Below are 22303 nucleotides of genomic sequence, written 5' to 3' on the forward strand. Positions count from 1 at the left end.
CTTATAGTCGTGAAATTACTGTAATTTGTAAATGCTGTGCAGATATACTAGAGAATACCAGGGAAGAAAGAAAAATATTAACTATCTCCTTTTCTCAACTTTAAATTCAGCAAAGCAAACAAATAAACCTGCATACAGTCCACTGAACAGAGAGAATTCTGTCCTGATACTCATGGAATAAATGCCAGAGTACTGCACACCTAACTCCATTTTATCGCCCACCTCAACAATTTAGAAAACTGAACCTTCATATTTCATAGACTTTTCTGTCAGACAGGAACAGAATTAGGAGGAGAGGTTTTATTTTTGTTGTTTTTAAAGCCAATTCTGACATTGGCTATTCTCCCACTGTCAATAAAAAAACATTTCTAATACTATACCTCCCTATAGAAGCCAGAAAAATCCAAATCAAAAGCACAGTTGTACAGTTGTCATAGATGCAAATTAATCCTTGAAAAACCTTTTTGAAATCTTCATGGAGAAAATAGTGGGAAAAAATCCATAATAATTCCCATCCGAGCAGAAAGAGAGTTTACATTGTAGAAACAAATAAAATCCCTCCTCTGTATGCAGGAACATTGAGTGAAATTGTCATTTTACAAATCTCATACAATTCTCCGTTTAACTCTCCCATTCTCTGGTTACACAGCTCTAATCACACAGCCCTGCAGTGTTTGTTCTCCATTTAACAAAATAGAAACAAAAGCTGTCACAAAGGATTTATAAAGTACTTGTCTTCTGTCTCAGTCAAAACTAAGGAAATCCTGCTACTCCAAAGAGATCAGAAAGAGGAATTGTGCCCAACTTTAAGACATAGGTACACCAGCACTGAGCTGTGGGAGCACTGACCTAGCATGGCACTATTACAACACTGAATCAAATCAGAGAGGACATCTGACACTGGCAGATCTGGACAATGCTTTCAGAGGTAGATCTTCAAGACTAAGATTTTAAGTACTTATTTTGCTCTTAATTTAGCTTCACAACTTGGTTCCCATATTTCAGTCTAAACTATCAGTCATCTCAACGTTATATTTTTTAGCATTAACCGACAAGATAATCTGCCACAAAAATACCTGCAACTCAGACAAAAAAATAATACTCTGACTTCAATTATAGCACACAACACTGCAAAACACCATAAAAAAAGGCTAAAGAGACACTTGAGAAGAAAAAAAAATAGAAGATGAAGTCAACCTACAATTACCACAACATATTTTGATAGATGTTTTCACCCCAGCATATACTATAGGGGAAAACATACCCGTAGTATGCATATTCTTTTTTAAAATGCATTAAAATGTCCCTGTCTCTTAAATCATTTAAAGCTATACTGCAAACTCCAATAATATTCTGAAAATTGAAACACGTTCTTAAATTCTATTTTAGACTTGAAAATTAATATTTTATTTTTGTGCAGGTTTCCTCAAACCAAGGAAAGCATTTAGGTTTCCAGGATATGAGAAGCTAAATGCATATTAGAGCCTGGATTTTTACTGAAATCTCTAGGAGACCTGAACCAGCACAAATCACATGACCAAGATATTCTTTTTCTTATTTTTCAATATCCTTCTGTATATAAGATATGGTCGTTTTTACCATGAAAATTCTCATTCTTCCATGGTAATTTCCTTTCTTTATTGCTCCTATTTAACTAAGAACAGAATATATGCAGCAAGTAGTGAATGGCCTTTAATGTGCCATGCAGTCACTCTATTCATACAGCCCCCAGAAAAGTGGAATAACTGTTTCCTTTATATAGCCCACAATTTCACTCAATTTGGGTGTATAACATTCTCCACACACTTTTTTTTTTCCTTCCCCTGACCATAACATTAATTGGTCTCAAGCCTCTTTTGCAGCAGGGGCTTCAAATACCACTATATCTAAGAATACTAATCAAATGTTTATTACAATAGTAGATGCACTTAATTTACTGCACAAACCATGAGATTGAAGTGTTGTGATTATATTTCTGTTTAAAGTTCCCAACTTTCTTTTTCAAGCTTGCGAATGCTTTTCCAGGCACAAGATTAAGGTAAAGTGACAATGATTTTTCTTCTGTCATTGACACCTCAACCTACTCAATATTTCCTGATCTGGTTTCATAACTGGTTAGGAAAACAGATGGGCCCAAGTTTAGAACTACTGCTCAAAAAGGTGTATGTTTAGATATGCTTTTCACTATGTAGAAGGCATACTTCCATCCACCCTCACATATATTCAGTAACATCTTCCCAGATACACAAAGAACATGAGAAACATAATGAAGCATTGACAGAAGCATTTTTATCAAGCAGAACAGACAGATTTATTATTTTTAAAAATTTCCTTAATGTACATTATATTACATGGGGGAAATAGTAAGCCCAAGGAAAGATCTTTACTACCCCTACCTCTATCCACAGCAGCTCTCTTCTGCAGGAATCTGCAACAGCAAATATCTGTCTGGGATAACACTGGCTGGAGAGGGATGCCCTACCCAAGACAAAAAATGTCACCAGAATGTGGGAGCTGACTGCCTAAAGGGCTAATTCAGCCTTTTCAAACCTCTGTGGGTTCTCCTTTCTGTTCAAGTGTACTTAGGGTATCAGACAGTCAGTTTACTTTAGAGCATTACATGAGCAGAAAAGGCCACCAAAAATTTAATGCAAACTCTTTCTACAGAGGGCTCAGATTAAAATCCTCCTAGTCCGAATTTCCGAGTTTCTGTTTAGATTGATTGCAATGAACACTGTGATAAGTAAACATGTTGATTTAAAATGTGCTCAATAAAACTTGAAAAGCAGTTGGGTATCAGAAATAAAAATCAAACTATACACTTTTAAGCTAATTTCTTTTGCTACAGCAAAAATAAGGTGAATTGTTTGAGAGAAATTAAAAATTAAAAATTACACATAATTAAAATTTTATTATCTTAGTAAGACACTCAGAATTATTTCAGATCATTTCAAAAATTTCAGATTGTGTAACACAAATCTCCTGTAGTGCCTGTCAAGATACCCCAGAAGAAATATTTTAGGAATATCTCCAAAACACTACCAGTTAAAACCAAACAGCTCAAGTGAACAGTTTCAGTAAAGTCACCGTTTTTCACTTGTTGTATTTTCCATGAAATCTTCTCAAAGTATTTTGCAATCACCCATATATTTTTGAAGCAGCTCCTATACGCTCACTACACTGACTTCCAGTTAGTACTGATGACCAGTAAAGAACAATTACTAGAGGAAAAAGTCCTGCACTCTAAGGCTTGCATTCTAAAGCAAAACACATATGAATGATTACAAGCTCAGCTTGGCCTCATGCTTTAATACCACCATAATTGTCTTAAGCACATAAGTTTCCTCTTGAAATCATACAATTAATTTCTAAATTTTCTGAAACCATATAAAAAAGTATATTTTCTAGAATTAATTGAGCCTAATACAGAGATAGAAGTGACACTTTCCCTCAGATATCTTTTCTGGCATGCAATTTAAAACCTTTTTTTGCTCTTAGGTTCTAGTCTATTCTAGTAGTTATGTTTTCCATTTTTAACAAAATAAATCAGCATTTAATCAAATGTTTCAGTATTATCTACCAATTCATTACATTGAAGTAGGGTGTCTCAAAACAAGTTTGTTCTTTGTCCCACCCACTAAAAAAACTTTGAGAAAAACCCTGAACTTCCTTGGGTAAAAATTTGCTTTTATTCCCATTTAAGGACCAGCTCTCCCCCTGGAAACAGGAGCTAATTATTAAGAGTTTTGATGTTTGCATCTGATATACCTGCAAGACTTCTGAGCTTCCTTCAAAACTGGGGCTACTGATGAAGATTAAAAAAAAAGAAAAAGAAAAACAAAAACAAAACAAAACAGTATTTGTTGACTTTTGTGCAGTCAAAGGCTGCTTTCAGAAGAATGCAGAACTTGGGTACAGACTGATAGTTCTGTCAGCTTTCTACATGAGTAAACAATTCAGCATCCTGCCAAGTGACGTGGGGACAACAGGTCACCTTTTCTGCAAGATTTCTTCTGCCTTCTCTATTAATTAACAGGGGATAATCTGGCGATATGTTGTGCTTCTTGCTCTCTCAGATCCTTCATGAAAATGGAGATCCAATACCTTGACTTATCTCTTTTTTAAAGCTTTCTGTGTTTCTTAGAGACCACTCAACCTTTCTCAAGAAACTACAAAGCAGATACTGTGTGTTAATAGGAAATATTGATGGCAGCTAGAGAATTTATTGGAAAGTTACACAAGAAAAGTGAGATCTGGGACAAGCCTGGTCTGCAATGGTCCGTTTCAACAAAAAATAGGCCAGCAAAATACCATACATTGACTTCATACTATTGTTTCTTCTACTTGTGAAGTTGCTATACTCCTGTTTATGCTCTTTACCAAAGAAAGAAAAAAAATTCTAGAAGACAGCACATTATTATTTCTCTTTCACTTCTCTGCATTGCTAGTTACACAGAGAAAATAATAAAGATTCAGTAAAATTCACCACAATATGTCACATTAACATATCAATATGATAAACTGGTATCACCAGACAAAAGTACCATGTTCCTCATTTGCTTATAAATTAAGTTATTCTCATTAGTAATTAAATGGAACATGCACATACAATATAATTAGATACAGATTTTTTTTTTACCCACAAATCTGTAGTTAGATACAAACTCATCAAGAAAACTAATTTCAGGCATTCCCATGTAAAATTACTTCTCTTTCTCAGTATTTCAAACCAGAGATCAAGAATATATTGAATAGTTACAAAAAATTTCTATTAAAAAAAAAAAGTAATAATATTGTTGCCTTCGCTGGCGGAAAACAAAGACAAGTGAAGACCTGGTTAGAGTGGGCCACAGCGAACACACACACTTACAATCTCAGTCACCGGACAAATCACACACTACACCGATACGGTAGATGGTGAAATGCGTCGAAGACGCGTCGGTGAATACGGTTGGGCCTGGCAAGGGTCGATCTCGGACCTCCGGCAGAAGGTCCATGTCCACGATGGTTAATAATTGAGCCCATGGGGGCTTCGCAGCGTAACCAAGTTCTCCCGCGAACCCGAACAGAGCTAGGGCAAGGCACTCTGAAACTGCTACAGACGATAACGAGATCTGCTTTCAGAAGGGCAAGTATATTTTCGCCAGTTCAAAACCCAGATGGCTCAGGGCGAGTTTTCTGCCCTTCATAATTAGGTTTCCGATGTATTCCACTCCTAGCGTAAAGGCTCGCGATGGTCTTCTGAGGACTACCCACTGCACTGGTTTTGCTGATTCCGGAGATCCTTGTGCTAATACTCCGATTCCCCCTTCTTTTGTAAAATGTACGTATAAGTCCAACGGTAGATGCGGATTCCATCTGGAGAGGACTGCGGTGGACAGCTGTTTTTCGATGTAGTCAAGCGAGTGAGCGGCTTCTTCCGAAATTGTTTTCTGTTCCCATGGGTGTTTGCCTTTTAGGAGGTCATATAACGGGGACATGACTTTGGGTGGAACAAGAATGATGTTACGCAGCCACTGTAGCAACCCTACTACCTGTTGTGCATCGTGGAGTGTCTTGATGTCGCGGTGGATCTTGATTGCCAGAGGCGACACGTAGGAGCTGCTGATCTTCACGCCCAAGAATGTGACTGATGGGCCTCTTTTTATTTTCGCTTCTGCTATCTCGAAGTCGTTGGTTTTCAGGACTTCGGAGACTGCTGTTACAAGGTTGTCCACTTGGCTGGGTAGAGGGGCTGCTATTAAAATGTCATCCATGTATTGGATGATTGTGGCTTGGGGGTTTGCTGATCGAACTGGCATCAGGGCTCGACTCACCAGGATATGGCAGATGGTGGGAGAGTTTATCATGCCTTGAGGAAGGACCTTCCACTGGAATCGGAGGTTGGGTTGTTGTCCGTTGGGGAACACGATGGAAAAGGTGAACCGTTCTTTATCTCGCTCGTGCAGGGGTATGGAAAAGAAGCAGTCCTTGATATTGATTACTGCACAGGGTTGATTTGTTGGGATGAAGGAGTTGCCGGGTAGCCTTGTTTGTACAGGGCCCATTGTCTGGATTTCCTTGTTGACAGCTCGCAGATCGTGAAGCAGGCGGAAGCCCTCGCCGTTGTACTTGGATATAACGAACACAGGAGTGTTCCATGGGGAGACTGATGGTTCGATGTGTCCTTTCTCTAGCTCTCGTTGCACCAGTTGGAGAAGGATGGACATTCGAGGCTCGGGTATGGGCCACTACTCAACGTATACGGGATCTGATGACTTCCAAACCAGCCGGATTGGGATTGGTGGGTACGCAGCAGTGACCCTCAGGGTAAATTTGTCACCCTGACATTCATCTGAGCTGGAGCGTCTTGCCCAAGCAGACGTTGAACAAGCGGGTCATCGGGAAGAACGTACACGTAGACTCGAACTTCTGTTCCGTCGTGCATGGTAATTGATGTTAACTCTACACTCCTTTTCGCTGCGGAGGCTCCTCCTACTCCTCTCACTGCGGGGGCCTTTTTCAATTTCCAACTCAGGGGCCAGAGCGACTGTGGGATGGTTGTGACATCTGAACCAGTGTCAATTAGGAAAAGTACCTGGGTGGTGATGTTGCCGTGTCGAGAACGATCTGCAGGGGTTTTCCAGGTAGGTCTGTCAGGTCTGTATTTATACTCTCAACAAGTTCCCAGACTATTGGTGGTTGGTCACATTGCACTGCCAGGGCCACCCAGGGATTCTGCTCTCCAAGTTGTCTTTTGGGGGGATAAAAACAGTGGGCTGAGGTTGGGGCAATGGCTGAGGGAGTGGTTGCTGTGAAGGCAAATGTTGGGTCATAGGGTTGGTGGCTTCCTGAGGGGGTAACTGGTTCGGGGGCTGCCCACTCCATGTGGGGTTGATATAGCTGGGCCACTGGGTATTCCAACTGGGAGGAGGCTGCTTGTGGCCCGCCTGCCCCCTCCCCCGCCCATTTCCCTGTCTCGGGTTTGGACACTCTCGGGCGATGTGACCTTTTTTGCCGCAGACCCAGCAGGGTCCTCTTGGTTTTAAACGTAGGGGACTTATAGGCGGTGGTTGGCCCTGGTTAGGATTATTTCGGACAGCCATGACCTCGGCTATGGCGGCACCGACTGTGGCTGGAAGTGGAGCCAGCGCGGTGCTGACCGTGGCTTGGACCGGGGCTAAGTTCTCCCTCGCAACATGCTTGATTATTGTTGCGAGACTAACGCCAGAAGGTACTGAGTGCAAGAGCTCCTTGGTGTATTGGTTACATTGTTGCTGGATACACCCTTCGAGGACTGGGCCCTTTGCTTCTGGTGGTAAGTTCGAAGCGTCTACGGCTGCTTGGAGGTGATCCACAAATTCGGTAAAGCACTTGCTTGCATTTTGCTTAATGGTGGTCCATGGAGCCAGCTTGGCTACAATTCTGCAAGCGGCGCAAATGGCTTCCCTGGCCGCGCGGGTAGTTGCGGTGATTTCGGAAGGTTGCAAGCCTTGAGCTTGCGCCTGAGGGCTAATAATTTGTGGGTCGCGACCCATCAGCCGCGGCAGGCTGGAGTGACGCAGCGGGTGCTGATCTCCTCTGAGTTGGGCAAGCACTTTCTCCAAGTTGTCCTCCCGTTCTTGTTTGAAAACAATCATTCCTGCCCCATCAAAGATCATACGGCATGTTTGTTTGATGTCAAAGGGGAGCATATCATCATTACCGAAAAGGCCGTTGATTAAGGTGGAAACCATGGCCGAATTGATGCCTTTCTCAGCAATGGCTTTAACTACCGCTTGCACCTCCTTAGGGTTTACTGGGGAGTAAGCCGGCAAGTTGTTATCTACCCTCCTGACCAGAAAGATTCGCACTGTGGTTTCGGGTCTATCGGCGAGTGCTGTTTGGATCTTTTTCCAGTCTGTGAGCGGCATGGGTTTGGATGGGCCCCTTTTGTTCGCGCGTGGTGTGAGTGAGCCGGTATGTTTGATGGGAACAGCTGGCGCATAATTTCTATCAGAATCGGAATCTGACTCTGTACTGGATGGGTATTGTTTTGTGTGTCTTTGCTTTCCCCACCGCTCGTGCCATGATGACTGCTCGGCCCACCCGTACTCGCTATCCAAGTCGGAGGAAGTAGAGTGATAAGGAGCTTCTGGCCAATGGTGACTTTTGTCTGAGCTCTGCCTTCTTTCTCCCCCTCTCCTTCTCCACCCCTCTTTGGGGGAGTTCTCCTCCTCCGAGGGAAGTGTTTTGGGGCGAGCTCCCTGATAGGTCCTTGGGCTCTCCTCCCTCTCATTGTCCGCGCCCTTCCCCTCATGTTTGTCACTGCGCATGTGTGTGGCAGGAGAAAGCTCTTGGTCCTGCCCCTCTCCCTCAGGTTCGGCGCCATCTTGGGGCACATAAGGGGGTGGTCTTTTTAAAATTTTGTCAGAGGCCGCTTTGTTAAAATTGCTTCGAAATTTGCAAACACTTTCATTATCTGGCGATAGCTTGATGGTTAGTTTAGAGGTCGAATTAGCGGACTGGGGCCGTGAGCGGTTGTTAGTTTCAAACGGCACGCTATCGCCAATCGCAGTTTGAGTCGCGGCAACCACTCCTACTTTTGGTGTGAATTTTAAACAGTCTCGGGCTACTCTCCAAGTCTCTTGCTCTAATAGTGCTCTCTCCAGAGCCTTCATTACTTTTCCCCAGCTCTTTAAACATTTACTAGAGCCGGAGACAATCACGTCGTTAGCGAGGGCATTAGTACACTCCCCCCAGCATCCTGAATGCAGGATGTCTACGGGACGGTCTATCGCCCTCAATTTTAACAACCGCATGATTGCACAATCAATTGGATGCCCCATTGCCTATGCAATTCGGAAACTACCTTGCCAAGCGCATCCATTTCTTGGGGGTACGTGAGGGTCCTCACCGCCGGGGTCAGATCCAGCTGCCTCGACCGCCCACCTCTTCCAGCGTGAGTCCCGTCACCCGATCACCCTCAGCCGTGTGTATCGGGGGGTTATTTGTCTACGCTCATTCGTCGAGGGGCTATCCATCTCAAAGAATGACTTTCCCTCACCCGACGTCGAGGAACGACCTTCCCTCACCCGAACACCGGGGGGCGATCCCGGGTTTCAGTGCCACTATGTTGCCTTCGCTGGGGGAAAACGAAGGCAAGTGAAGACCTGGTTAGAGTGGGCCACGGCAAACACACACACTTACAATCTCAGTCACCGGACAAATCACACACTACACCGATACGGTAGATGGTGAAATGCGTTTATTCCCCGGCAAACGCCGGCTTAAGTAACCCTGGTACAGTTGTGATTGGCTAACGTCACGGAGACGGTGTGCCCTAACTCTTCGTGCATCGCATTGTCTTTCGGTTGATTTCTCTGAGCTAACCACATAATATCAATACAGGAAAATAAACTAAATTTTATTTATCTTGAGAGCAGTATCTGTCAGATATTTTTTTACACTAGTTCCTGACTGACTAGGAAAAAATAATTGCCAAAATGTAATTGATTCAGTGAAACTCTGCCTTAGAAAAAGGTTTTTTCATTCAGGGCAAACAGGTCAAGATCAGGAAAGGAAAGTCTAGGGTTCCACACAGGAATGTGAGTTTTATCACAGGTGAAGGTTATAATCATATTACCAGTAGTAACCCTTCAAAGGTAAAACATTATTAGGAGAATAGAACTGCTATTTGTTAAAAAAAAAAAAATCAAAGGGGTATGACATAAATTATGTCTTATTATCATTATCATCATTATTGTCAGAATTATCATTAAACCAAAACCGGTTTTAGTAATAGTCAGCAGGATCACATGAATGTGGAAGACACAATCACGTTGTGGGTTCACATGGATTGAGTAACTTTAGATAGAAACACTGAGAAAAAATTTTCAAAGAATATCAATAGTTTAGTATTAAAGCTCCTTGTCAGATATGAAAGGCCATGTAGAACCTTTGCCATGAAAATGCCAGATGATATTTTCATTAATTTCTGTCATCTCAAAGAGTTTCCACAGTGACTAGTTTCCATCTGGCCTAAAGGTGCTCTTAAAAGAGCTTAAAAAATATTGAGTTCTCCCAAGACAGTATGAAAGCCAAAGGAAAGTGAATCTCCAAAAGGTTCAACTGTCTTTGGCAGAGAATATTTGGCTTTTAATGTACTCTGCTCTACTACTTAAATTTTAAAAATGTCCTCCACTACTATTGTAGTGGAAAAAAGCAAAGAAAATATTAAGTTAGGCTTCATTTTATGTAGTTAGGATAAGCTATGTATCTCATTTTCTATATGTTTATATTCACTGTAAAAGTAAAATGCTTCTATTCATTGGTAGCATTGTGTTTAATAATATCACTAAATAACCTCTTTAAAAGAAAGTTGGGTTTTTTTCTGCTGTCTAATTTAACCTTGACTGGCAACTTATGTAGAGTGCACAGCCTCTCACTGCCCCCAGGAAGGGGGAAAGAGAATTAAAAGGGTGAGACTCAGAAGCCTCGTGGGTTGAGTAGTTCAATAACTAGGAAAAGAAAAATTAAAAAAAAGGAGGAGGAGAGGAAGACAAGGGGACAATCATTCACCATCATTTGAATGATGCCCAGTCAGTTCCTGAGCTGTGGCCCACAACCAATTTTCCCTGTCTGTGTAACTGTTGAGAATGACTCTTTAAGGTACGAACATCGCTTTGGTCTGTTGAGGTCATCTCTCCCAGCTGTGTCACCTCCCAACATCTTATGCACCAGCCTCCTGCTTGCTGGGGGATGGGTTGGGGGGGATGGTATGTGAAGCAGAAAAGGCAGTAACTAAAACACCTTTATCAACTCTCTATTCAACATGAATCCAAAACAGAGCTCATACCAGCTACAGTGAAGAAGATTGTTTCTGTCCCAGCTGGAACAAGCACTCCGGCAAACTACTGTTCATGAGCTTTTTTTTAATGTAACTTGCAATTCAATATTTTTCTCTAGAGAACTTAAAGGATTTGTAATTTATGTCCCTGTTCACAAAGTCATTAAGGCAAAACCAATAAACAGTTGTTTTCCTAAACTGGTACATCACATTATCTTAACATATTATTCATTATTTTGTCTTCTCTGGTGAAAACATGTTGTAAATCTTATATTAACTCTTCAAAACTTTTGTAGCAATGAGAAAGGGTGGGTTGGCAAAGGAAAATGTGGACTGAGAAATGACAACAACTATGAAAAGGCCTCAAGGTTCCTCTTGACAGGACCAGAGGGCACAGTCTCAAACTGCACCAGGGTAGATACTACTTGGATATTAGGAAGAAGCTTTTACTGAAAGAATAATAAAATATTGGAATATTTTGCCTGGGGAGGTGGTGGAGTCGCTATCCCTGGACGTGTTTAAAAAAAGACTGAATCTCGCACTTGGTGCCATGGTCTAATTGAGATGTTACGGTGTGGGTTGGACTTGATGAACTTGGAGGTCTCTACAACCTAGCTATACTAGGTTGTAGGAGCTAATTTTCACTATGGTTTGACAACTCTGAGTGATAAGACATTTACTCATACACAAACATTGTTCCTAGTTCTATTTCCAGAGATTTTTAAGTAAATTATTTGAATACGATTTTTAGCTTGTCTAATGTTTTGTCAATTGATAAGAATTTATAGATATTGTATTATGCACAAAGCACTTTATGTATAATACTCAGAGGTATTTGACTTAGGATACCGCATATATTCTTCTAGGATATATTCTTCTGAAAGGTCCAATCTACAGAAGTTAAAGGAGTAATTTCAGGTTCAAAACATTCTGCAAGAGGAAAATATTTGTTTTTCTAAAAATTGCAACTGCACAGCAGAAATCAGGAGAGTTTCAGAGATTGCACTAGATCCTACTTTGCATACAATTGACATGAGGGTCTGAGATCTGCAATGGATGTTCTTTTGAGAAAGATGATTTTGACAAGAACTAGTATTCAGGGCATATGAATATGCAAAGAATCATCTACTTTGATTTAAAATAGCAATGTTTTTAGAAGGGAAAAATAAAGAATGGTGTATGCCTTCTTTTTTCCCTCTAAATACATGTCCCCATTCTGTCAAGTTTAGCTTACACAATTCCACTGGATCTAAATTACACACAGGACAAAATTTGGAAGAGTAGGAAAAAAGAGGGAGGAGGAAAGGCAAAGTGAGGGAACACGATTTCATTTCATTAAATGACAGCGATAGAAAATGTTTGCCTTTTTAAAGATTATGTATTCGCTTTTACTGGTGGCATTGATCACGGTTTCTGTGCCCCCACTAAAATCAATGTCACAACTATGGTGTTTTTGATAGTATCTTTGCTTTTCACCAAAGCATTAATTTATACAGCCAATAAAAAGATGGACAATTTTTCTCATAGGATGTGTTTAGATTTTAGATAAAGCAGTTGTTAAAGACATTAAAGATTGATTTATAATATTAACCTTCTAAAACACTATTTAGGAATCTAAGTATGCAACTGTAATTCCCAAGGTATTGAAATCAAGCAGCTTTTAGAAATTTCAGTTGCTGACACTTGTCAAAATTATGATTGTCTATATAAGAGTTCAATAATATGTACTCAGGGACTCAAAGCCCCTAAACTCTGAGCATTTCTTCCACTGAAATCCACAACCATCATTTCCTCATTTCAGGAGTTTTCTGCCACTGATTCATTCTGCAAAATTCAAGATTGAACTTTCAAAGAGATTGGGGAAAATTTCATGCAATAGAAACATCCTGTGTGCCTTAAATACCCTTAGCAAAAGATACAGTAATTTCATGAGTATAAGGCGCACCAGAGTATAAGACGCACTTCTGGGTGTCGGCAAATTTCTGAACTTTGTCCATATATAAGGCACACCGGACTATAAGGCACATCTTTTTTTTGCAGCAAGGATCTGCGCGCAACAAAGTAACGAATTAGTAATGGAATCGTGCGATCATGGGGTTTACTGGCAGGTGCTCAATTTGCAAATATTTCTCACAGATTGGTGTAGCCTTTAAACAAAGGCCCAGGTGCCTTCCCTGAGCCGCGGGTCCCAGCACTCCCGCCCGCCCCCGGCGCTGGTTGGAGTGGCTCGGCCCCCCCACCCACTGCACCGCGCAGCCACCTCCTCCACCCGTCTCACCTCCCCACCTGACCGCTGTGCTGCATGGCTCGGCCCCACCGCCGCGCCCCGCAGCTCGGGACTCACACTTCCAGGTTGGCAAATTTTTGAACTTTTGTCCATATATAAGGTGCTCCGGGGTATTAGGCGCACTTCTGGGTTCGGACCAAAATTTTAGTCAAAAGGGTGCGCCTTACACACGTGAAATTACTGTATTCTAAATCATTAAATGTTTATATCAAATCATATGTGTATCTTTGACACAATGAGAAAGATTTTTCTGAATTTTTCTGATTTTTCTGAATGTCCTTTCTCAACATGTGAAGAACCATTCATAAGATTGAATAGTGTTAAAAATAAACATGGTGAAGACAACACTGAGAGATGTTTCTGTGTTTCCATAGTGACCTTATGTTTTTTTGATCAATGATGCAACCCTGTGAAAAGACATAAGGGCTATCAACAAAAGCTGCTCTTGTTATAGCACATTCTCCTAATATTATGCACACCTGCTAAAGGCAATAACACTAAAAAAACAGTTATTTACAAGAACTTCCAAAATAACAACTAATTGTGAGCAACTTCCTCTTCACATACCCTGTCTTCTTCCCACGCTGTGGCAAGATATGGTGAGCAGCATGCAGACCCAGAAAAGAAATGTGGATCTGGTACTTTTTACACATAATAATCCAGGTGACATTATTCATTTCTACTCTTTTCTAGAACCCTTCTTAGTTTGAGACTCAGTACGATTTGACGAACTGATGAGAGTTCCACCCTTTGCTCTGCTACCCCTCTCTAAAGAGAAAAGAAAAAATATCAGAGCAAGGGAGTAGACGTAGCAATAAACAAAAAAACAAGAAAATTATTACTATATTTTGAAATTTTGAAGGAGAAAACCTTCGATTTCTAAATGTAAGGAGGAAGCAGTAATCCAGGGGGAAAAGAAACCAACAATAAAACCCTAATAAAAACCAAAAAGCTGCCAAAAAAAGTCTTTGGTACACACATGAAAAATAAGAAAGAAAATCCGATGCACGAAAAGTACATATGTTCATTTTTTCCCATGCTGCTTCTTTTGGAATCTTCCAAACTTCACGTATCTGCTAAGCTTTGTATCTGGCCCTTGAAACAAGCAGTCCAGATGAGCTCTGCTTGCATGGCAATACTTTAAAGAGGATGTCAGCATGCTGCAAAAACCTGTAAATGCTAAAATCTGCTAAAAATTAGGAAACTGTAAGAGAATAAAACTTCAGATATTGCAGTCTGCTTTAGCTGAGTGTCCAATTTAGTTGCCTGTATGGTATCATAGTCCAGAGTGACAGCATCAATTCATACTGCTTACATCCCTGTATTCCTGCAGTACTTATAGCCTTCGCTACTCCTCTCACCATTCTGAGTCCTGCTGTACCAGGATGCATTACACTGCATTTCACCCACTGAATTTTTGTTATAGATTCAGTAGGAGATACAAAACAAGGTACAAAAATAGAGCAAATAATGGAAATTATTTTGGTTTTGAAAATGGAGAAAAATACTGTAGGGAAATAATTTAGGTGTGAGAGATATGACTTCTGTCATTTTTTTCAGGATGTAATGCAAGAGCACAAAGATAGAAGCTCAAATTCAGACACAGGACAAATTCCACTGGAATGGAACACTAATTAACTAATTACCTTACCATGAATTATTCAACATAATTTAGGCAAGTATGTTGAAGGGGCTTGTATCACACAAGGCTACTTTACTGTGCCATTTCCCACTCCGTGACTAGAAAGATCAACAGGGCACAATATTGCATGAAATTATTTGAAAATATGACTTTTGATTATTTTGATTACAGTTACTTGCCAGCACTGCAAAGTAGGCTTATTCTTTTAGTATTTTACAACAGATAAATTGCTATTCTAACTGTATGTTCATTTATTTAAAAAATTTACTTTCTGCTCTTCCATGCATCTTATTCCCAACTAGCAGAATCAGGTTGAAAGCAATTAGATGATGTTGCCAGCTACCTGGTCTGCTAATTGTTTGATTAACATTAGATACAAATCTGAGCCACTTAACATCCTTTAATAGGAACAAAGTTGTGTGGATCAAATAATCTCTACCAATCAATCAATATGGTTGGTCACTGCACAAAAGCTTCAAAGACTTTTGTATTATGGAAAACTATTATTATACTTCCCTTATAAATGATCTGGTAGGTGAAACCATGCTATGAACGCATCCAAAAAATTGCCCCCTAAAAAATATAGTATTTTCATTTCTGGATAAGCCTGCTGTTAGCCCAACAGTTCTGTTGTTAGAAAAGCTGTGCACCACCTCAGGAAGGGGTTCCCAAAAATCTCTTTCAAACAATAGCCTTACACTCTTCCTGTTTGTCACCCTCAGTACCAGAGAAAAATAATAACCTTGCACTCCATTTGAAGTATAAATTATGGCCTGACCACGTGCTGGTCTTTTGGATGAAACCCCCTTTTCACATCTAGATAAAAAAAACAATTAATGAACTTCTGGCTAAGATGTAAGTGCTAAACATATAAGGGCATGCCATGACAAGGAAAAAAAAAATTAAGAAATACAGTATTTGAAAATAGGTGGCAATAAAAGAATTGCTGGAAATTCTTCTTCATTTAATTTAAGCACATGATTCTTGGTTCCTTATTTACATAGTTGATAAATAAAAAGAGATCTGGTGGGAAAGCTTAGATCTATGCACACCACAAAGACTATCAGCTTTTAAAGAAAAGTAAGAGTTGCAATGCTCCAGCTAAGTAACCAACTGATTAAGTTCAGCAGTTCCAAGTTGCAGATTTACCATTTATTCATGAAGTAATATCTTGAAATCACACCCACAAAATCCCTCTCTCAAATAAATGAAAACACATTATAAAATGTGAAAATACAGCAGTGCTATCTCTTGCTGTGGTGCATTTGTTATAGAAATGAGACTGTTGGTGAACATTCCTTTACGGTTATTGCTGATCTGCCCTTGAAGCGATATGAGCCAAGAAGACATTCAGCCACATGAGCAGACAGCAGGGTTCAGTGACAGAGGCTGGCTTTCACTGGACTTCCAGAACACCAGTACAGTGCCATATTAATGTCTTCCACATGGGAAATGGCTTGTGTGCCAGGACACAGCATGTAGACTTGGCACATGTCTCTGAGCCAGAGAAGGCAAACAATCTCCATTTATATTATTCCAGTAGGGAAGAATATGGCAAACCATCTTCCACTGATGCTTTAGACACAGATGATAGTAGACAAAAATCAAAATGTTTTTCTCATCATTACAGGTCTTTAGAGTTCCTCTCTTCAAAGTGCACATTATGCTGTAAACCAGTAACTGCTAAGCATCAAGTCTTAAAGAATGTATAGTCTAATAGCTGCTAGCAAGGTGAGGCAGCAGTGGAAGAGAAAGCATGAAAGATAATGATTAATATCTTAATTATTTGGAGGCAAAGTCCATAAAGCATGGGGTGCTTTAGTCTGTAGAAAAAATAGGGTTGCCTCCATTCAGAAAACTTCCACCATGTTGTTCTGTGGTAACTAAATAAAGTGGATCTCTAGTTGTGTGTGTTTATGTATATTTGTACATATATGCACCCAGATAGTTTCTCACTCATAACAGAAACTCTGCAGAGAATGGTGCATTAATAGTTCCCAGAAAGCTGATATGCAGAATAATTGTATCCTGTTTGTTAGCACAATCTCTCTTTTCACTAAATGCCATGCCTCAGGAGCCTTTGTCAACCTGTTATTAAATAAGTGCTTCTAATCAAGGAATCACACATTAGTTCACACAAACAGCTTTGCTATACTTCTTTCTTCTAGGATGCAAAGAATATATTTTACAATCAAATTGTCACATAGACATCCCTGGGTAAGCAGAAGGAATGGCATTTTCCCCACTCCTTTGTGGAAACCACAGGGATTAGCATAGCCACATCAACAAAGCAAGAGTTATGGAACATTATAATGTGAAATAGGAGAGGAGTGTAAGCTGTGTTACAACTGTGGATATCTCTCTGTTGTAGCTGAAACTGATTTGGTCACAAAAAATAGTGGAAAGCAGAAAAAGAGAAAGTTAAGAAGAAAGAGAAGGTAAGGAATTTTCATAACATTCAGGTCTCCATTAATTTTTATTAAATGAAAGCATGACACCAAAGACACATGAATCATCATTCCCATTGGGGATATAAAGAACAGGACAAATGGGGTTTATTTCAACTAGCTTAACTAAACAAACAGAAAATAAGAAAAATACAAGAACAGAGAGGATAAAATTCTACTTTTTCAAATTTACAAACTATTAATTGTTTGGCTTGGTTTTTTTAAAATTAGATCAGTTAATAATTGTTGAAAGAAATGATGAACATTCTGTTAACATGGGGTTGTTTACCTAGCCTCCTCCTTCACAGAAAAAAAATTGACAGCTTTCTTCAATATAGATGCTATGGAAATATCAATTATTTCTAACTCCATAAGACTTAAATGACTAAAAAAATTCCTTCTCCCTTTGTTTTTTCAAGAGTCTTTCCACAGCATTCACAAAAATCTTTCTGGCTTCTTAAAGTAAAATTAGGTGTGTTCTACAAAGAAGTTGACTGCAAATGCTAGGAAGAAAAATTGTGTCAATGCTCAATTTCTTTACAATATTGACTCTTGAAAATTGTTCTATGCTTTTAGTGAGTAACTGTGGGATTTTTCATACAGTCTGCTTTTTTTACTCTAAGAAAGGAATTTGAAGTGTTTTGATTAAGATTCACTATTTCAATGCTGAGTTGTCTAACCTTTTCATGTAATTTTGTGAAGGAAACATGAACCTCCTGGTGAGCTACACTAAAAGAAAATGCCAACTGAAGTTACTGAAAGTAGAACCTGTCTTACTCTCATTTTATTGAAGCTAATATCCTATAGAGGCTACAATGTAAGATTAATTAATATAGCAAAGGAAAGGAATAAAAAAAAAATCAATATTTTCCAAATAAAACTAAAGGTACCCTACTTAGATGTAAGATGCAAGAGGAGAAAGCTTTTTGTTGATTTGCTGCATTTGCATATCTGTCAGGTTTAAGCTTCCTAAAGTTCCCTAGCTAAAATATTATTCAATTGTGCTACCTGGAAAGATATGGCAGCTTTTAAAATTAAGCTTTCACTATATTTCTGTTCAATTTCTCTCCCAGTGACTGAATAATCAAATTCTAACCTCAGTTTTGGGGGTGGAGATGAGGGTGAAAATCTAGCTTTGTAACAGCTGGGACATTTCATTTCAATATGTCACCATGCATTTTTTCCAGCGTATTTTTTTAGAAATTACATAATGTATGTTATGCACTCCATGAATCAGTTCAAGTTTTATTTTTATAAGCCATTAAAAGATGTTTTTAGATCTATATTTAAACAAAAAAATCAAATTATAATAGCAATAATTACCAGCTTGTCTTACCTTTCTAAATTAAGAATTACAACAGATAAAGGGAGGAAGAAAGTGGTTTTAATCTGGATAGAATATGATCCTCAATTGAATGAGCATGGACAGGAGTAGCATTTTCCTCTATGTCAAAGTCATCATAACTACCAAGATTTACACCAGGACTACATGAAAGGGCAACCAACACAAAGACATAGCAGATGTAAAAAAGTCCCCACACAGCGGAAGGCACCAAAGCAAACCACAGAAGCAAGAGGTCAATCCTCCAACAAACTGATATTCAGCATAACACAGAACAACATGAATGGTCCTCAAGAGGTTCCACAATGATTTGATATATAACTGTTTAGCTGGAATTTCTTTTACTTTTCCCACAAAATTCAGAGTTTCAGAGCTCAAAACCCCTTGAGCATTTGAAAATCTGCACCCTATCATCAGTCATTATTATTGTGTCACAAACTGACTTTTCACAGGCTCGAGGAGATCTTCCCACATTCAGTTCATACAGGTTAGGAAATGCTCAGCTGGCAGAGCCCCTTCCATTACTGCTGAGCTGATTTAAGCATCTGTTTTTCCTTCTCAAGTCTCTGCTATTCTCCATAGCCCCTTTCATTTGGATGCCCTGGCTACTTGGCCCATCATCAGGCAACCCAAGCTGTCCCTGTGTTCCTTACTGAAAATGAGTATGGCAGTGTGATGTGACAAAGTTGTATCTCCTACCCAGCCTTACAGTGTAAACTAGAGTTGGAGAGGTGGTGCAGATGCTCCTTCTTCCACCTGCAGCAACATACTTCCATTTAGTATAGAGTAAATTGTTTAAAACATGGATAGATTCATGGAAGAAACAGCAAGTTCTTTTCCACTGGGAAGAACAGCAAGTTACTATGTTGTTTATTTTCTGATTTCTCAGGAAGTAAAAAAAAAAAAGCCACTGCTTCTCGTACTATAACAATTCAAATGAAAAAATAAATAGTCTTCTCTGTTTAGAGTACAACAAAAATGGGTAAAAATTCTTAAAGATTATTAATAAAATAAGATGGAGAGGTGAAGATCTGTTGTTAGTAAGTCAACATTGGAGAACCGTCCTCCCCCAAACTCAAAAACTTAAGCAGAATTGATGCTGTGCTGTGATGCTGTAAAACATACATCACTGTTTTACACTGCCAGCTGCCAATTATGTGGAAGGGTAGGGCATCAATACAAAAAAAAAAAAAAAATCCATAATTTTGAGCCTAGCTATTTTCCACTAAAGGCAGAAGAGGGGAAAACTCAGAGTGGAACTCTTGGGTGAGGTGGCTGCTGGGTGCTTAATACCCAAAAAGACCCTGCTTTTCTTATGGGTTAGCAAAGTAGGTTTGAAAGTGGATATTAATGAAAATTTGCACCAGTATGGAAGCAAAAAAGGGTGGAAAACAAAGGTGTGCCAGAAAGACTGAAGATGTGAACATAGATATTTCTTTCAATCTGTAGCAAGCCCTTCATTAAATTTCAAGGGCTTGAGCCATTTTTCATACATCTCAAAAACACATGTTCCCACACTCTTAGCTTTTGATTATAAATACAACTTTCACATTTTCCTAATGTCGAGTAGCTATTGCTTTAGGCAAAGCAGTACTTCACAGCATTCTTGAGTGTGTGAAATTTAGGGTAAGGGGGAAAATCATCTCAATTTTTAAAATTTCCAGCCCTGTTTAGAGTAAACATCAGTTGCCTCATCAGCTGTTATTATGACAAAGAATGTACTCCAAGTGCGCAGATGTGGATCCTGGAAACAAATTCGGCCTAAAAGATTTTTTCTTCTTCTTTTCATAAAAAGAACTAAAAGGCTGAATTATGCACTAATTTTAATAACAAACAATACTGGATGACAGTATTTTTTACTTGAAAAAGTGCAATTTCTTCCCAACTGTTATTATTTTAGCCTGAGGTTTTTCAAAAACATTAACCCATTAGTAACTGCTATATCTTCAAGAAGAATTAAAGTGTGAGAGAACATATATGTGACTTGATTGAATGTAAAGTATTTCTATCACACCCTCTGAGGAATTTAAAAAGACTGGAATTCTCAGAAGTATATTTGCAGATAATCTGATTTTCTCTAATGGTTTACACCTAACTCTATGGAGGAAAAGGAAGAACTACAGCCACCCTTAAAAACCTCCATATATTGGCAGCTGGATATCACAGTCTGACATGAATGGCTTTCTAAGGCAATAATTATTTTATGAACACACTCAATATAGTTTTTAGTCCTGAGGCAATAGCCAACACTATTTTCTGCTTGGACATAATTGATGAATGAATGCATTTCCTGAATGAATAGTTATCTACTGTTCGACTACAGTTGATAATTATATTAATAATATTAAATTGATCAATAAAGATCCTTAGATAACTATTGCATATTATATACATTTTATAAAGTTCCAGAATGACAATTATTTTCACACTGGCTATTGCAGTTCAATTCCCATAACAAGGAAAAGGTATATAAGGATGTGTTTACATGATATTTCTCATTCCAAAGCAGTATGTAGCCAGGAGTTCTGATTTTTTTCTATCTTCCAAAATCAAGCTAATCTATTAATATTTTCCATATTTCTTTGGTATTTCTTTTTCACACAGTGCTTCCCTGAGTAAGGCACAATTAAGCCAATTATTGTTTAAAAACACATAGCTCTCAACAGCACTGGGCATGGCTTCCCTAAACAACATGCTTCTATGACTTGACCTCTCTATATTTCAAAATATTCTGACTATTCTGTCTAACCAGATGTTTATTTACAAAAATGCATCATGTAGCAATCTCTGCATATAACATCAATGAAAATTTTGGACATTGGCTAAGTCACTGTATCAAGAATACTTATAAGAAAAACTCATTTTCTGGAATATTTTTAATGCCTTAAGTGTGAAATAGCACAGTCCTTACATGCTCTTTTTAGTCATTTGGTGGCAGCATTTGCAAAGCATATTCAAAGTTTTCTGCTATGTGAAAATACCATCTAACTCTATTCAGCACTCACACTATAAAATTCACTCTTGCTCTGCCCAATAAAGCTGTATTTTATACCAGTAAATTGAAAAAGAGTAAAATACAAACGGTTCTGTGGACAGTAGTGTCAAAGACCAACATCAAGTGCAACTCCTTTGAGTTCTGTTCAATTGTTTTTAAGTTTGTGTATTGCAAAACTGGCAGATCCAGCATCAAATACAACTACTTATCCACTTCCTTGGGGGTGTCCTTCCTGCCCCTGTTCTCCCCAGATGCCAAAAGCAAAATTCTGTCCTGCTGAGGGGTGTTTAACTACAGTGCTTCCTATTTTCAGTAGCATCTGTGTTTTCCTCTTTTTTTTTCTGCAAACTACCCCAGAACTTTACAGTAACAGGAAACAAATGCAGTGTTATTCTGAAATTCAAAAATATCAACACATCCTTGACCTTTGCCCATATCAGGTATGTATATACACATTACAATAATAAGCATGTATAGGTAAGTGTTCAAATAAAATTTTAATTTTTTTTTTATTCTAGAGCAATAAGAAATTGCTAATGAAATAATTTGTGAACTGCTATAATAAACCAGGATTTGGCAAACTTATAAACTATGAACTAGAGCTTGAATAAATTGAATTTATTCAAACTCACAAAATCCAAATTTAAATATGTTCCAGTTTCTGCAAGTCTTACTGAGAAAAGCTCAGTGAGAACTCTTCCAAATTCAAGATGACAGCTTTCCCATTCCTGTGTGGTGAAACATATCTATAGATTTATCAAAACTATGAGAAAAATTCCAATA

The sequence above is a fragment of the Catharus ustulatus genome, chromosome 5, assembly GCF_009819885.2.
Source record: "Catharus ustulatus isolate bCatUst1 chromosome 5, bCatUst1.pri.v2, whole genome shotgun sequence".
Lineage (NCBI taxonomy): Eukaryota > Metazoa > Chordata > Aves > Passeriformes > Turdidae > Catharus > Catharus ustulatus.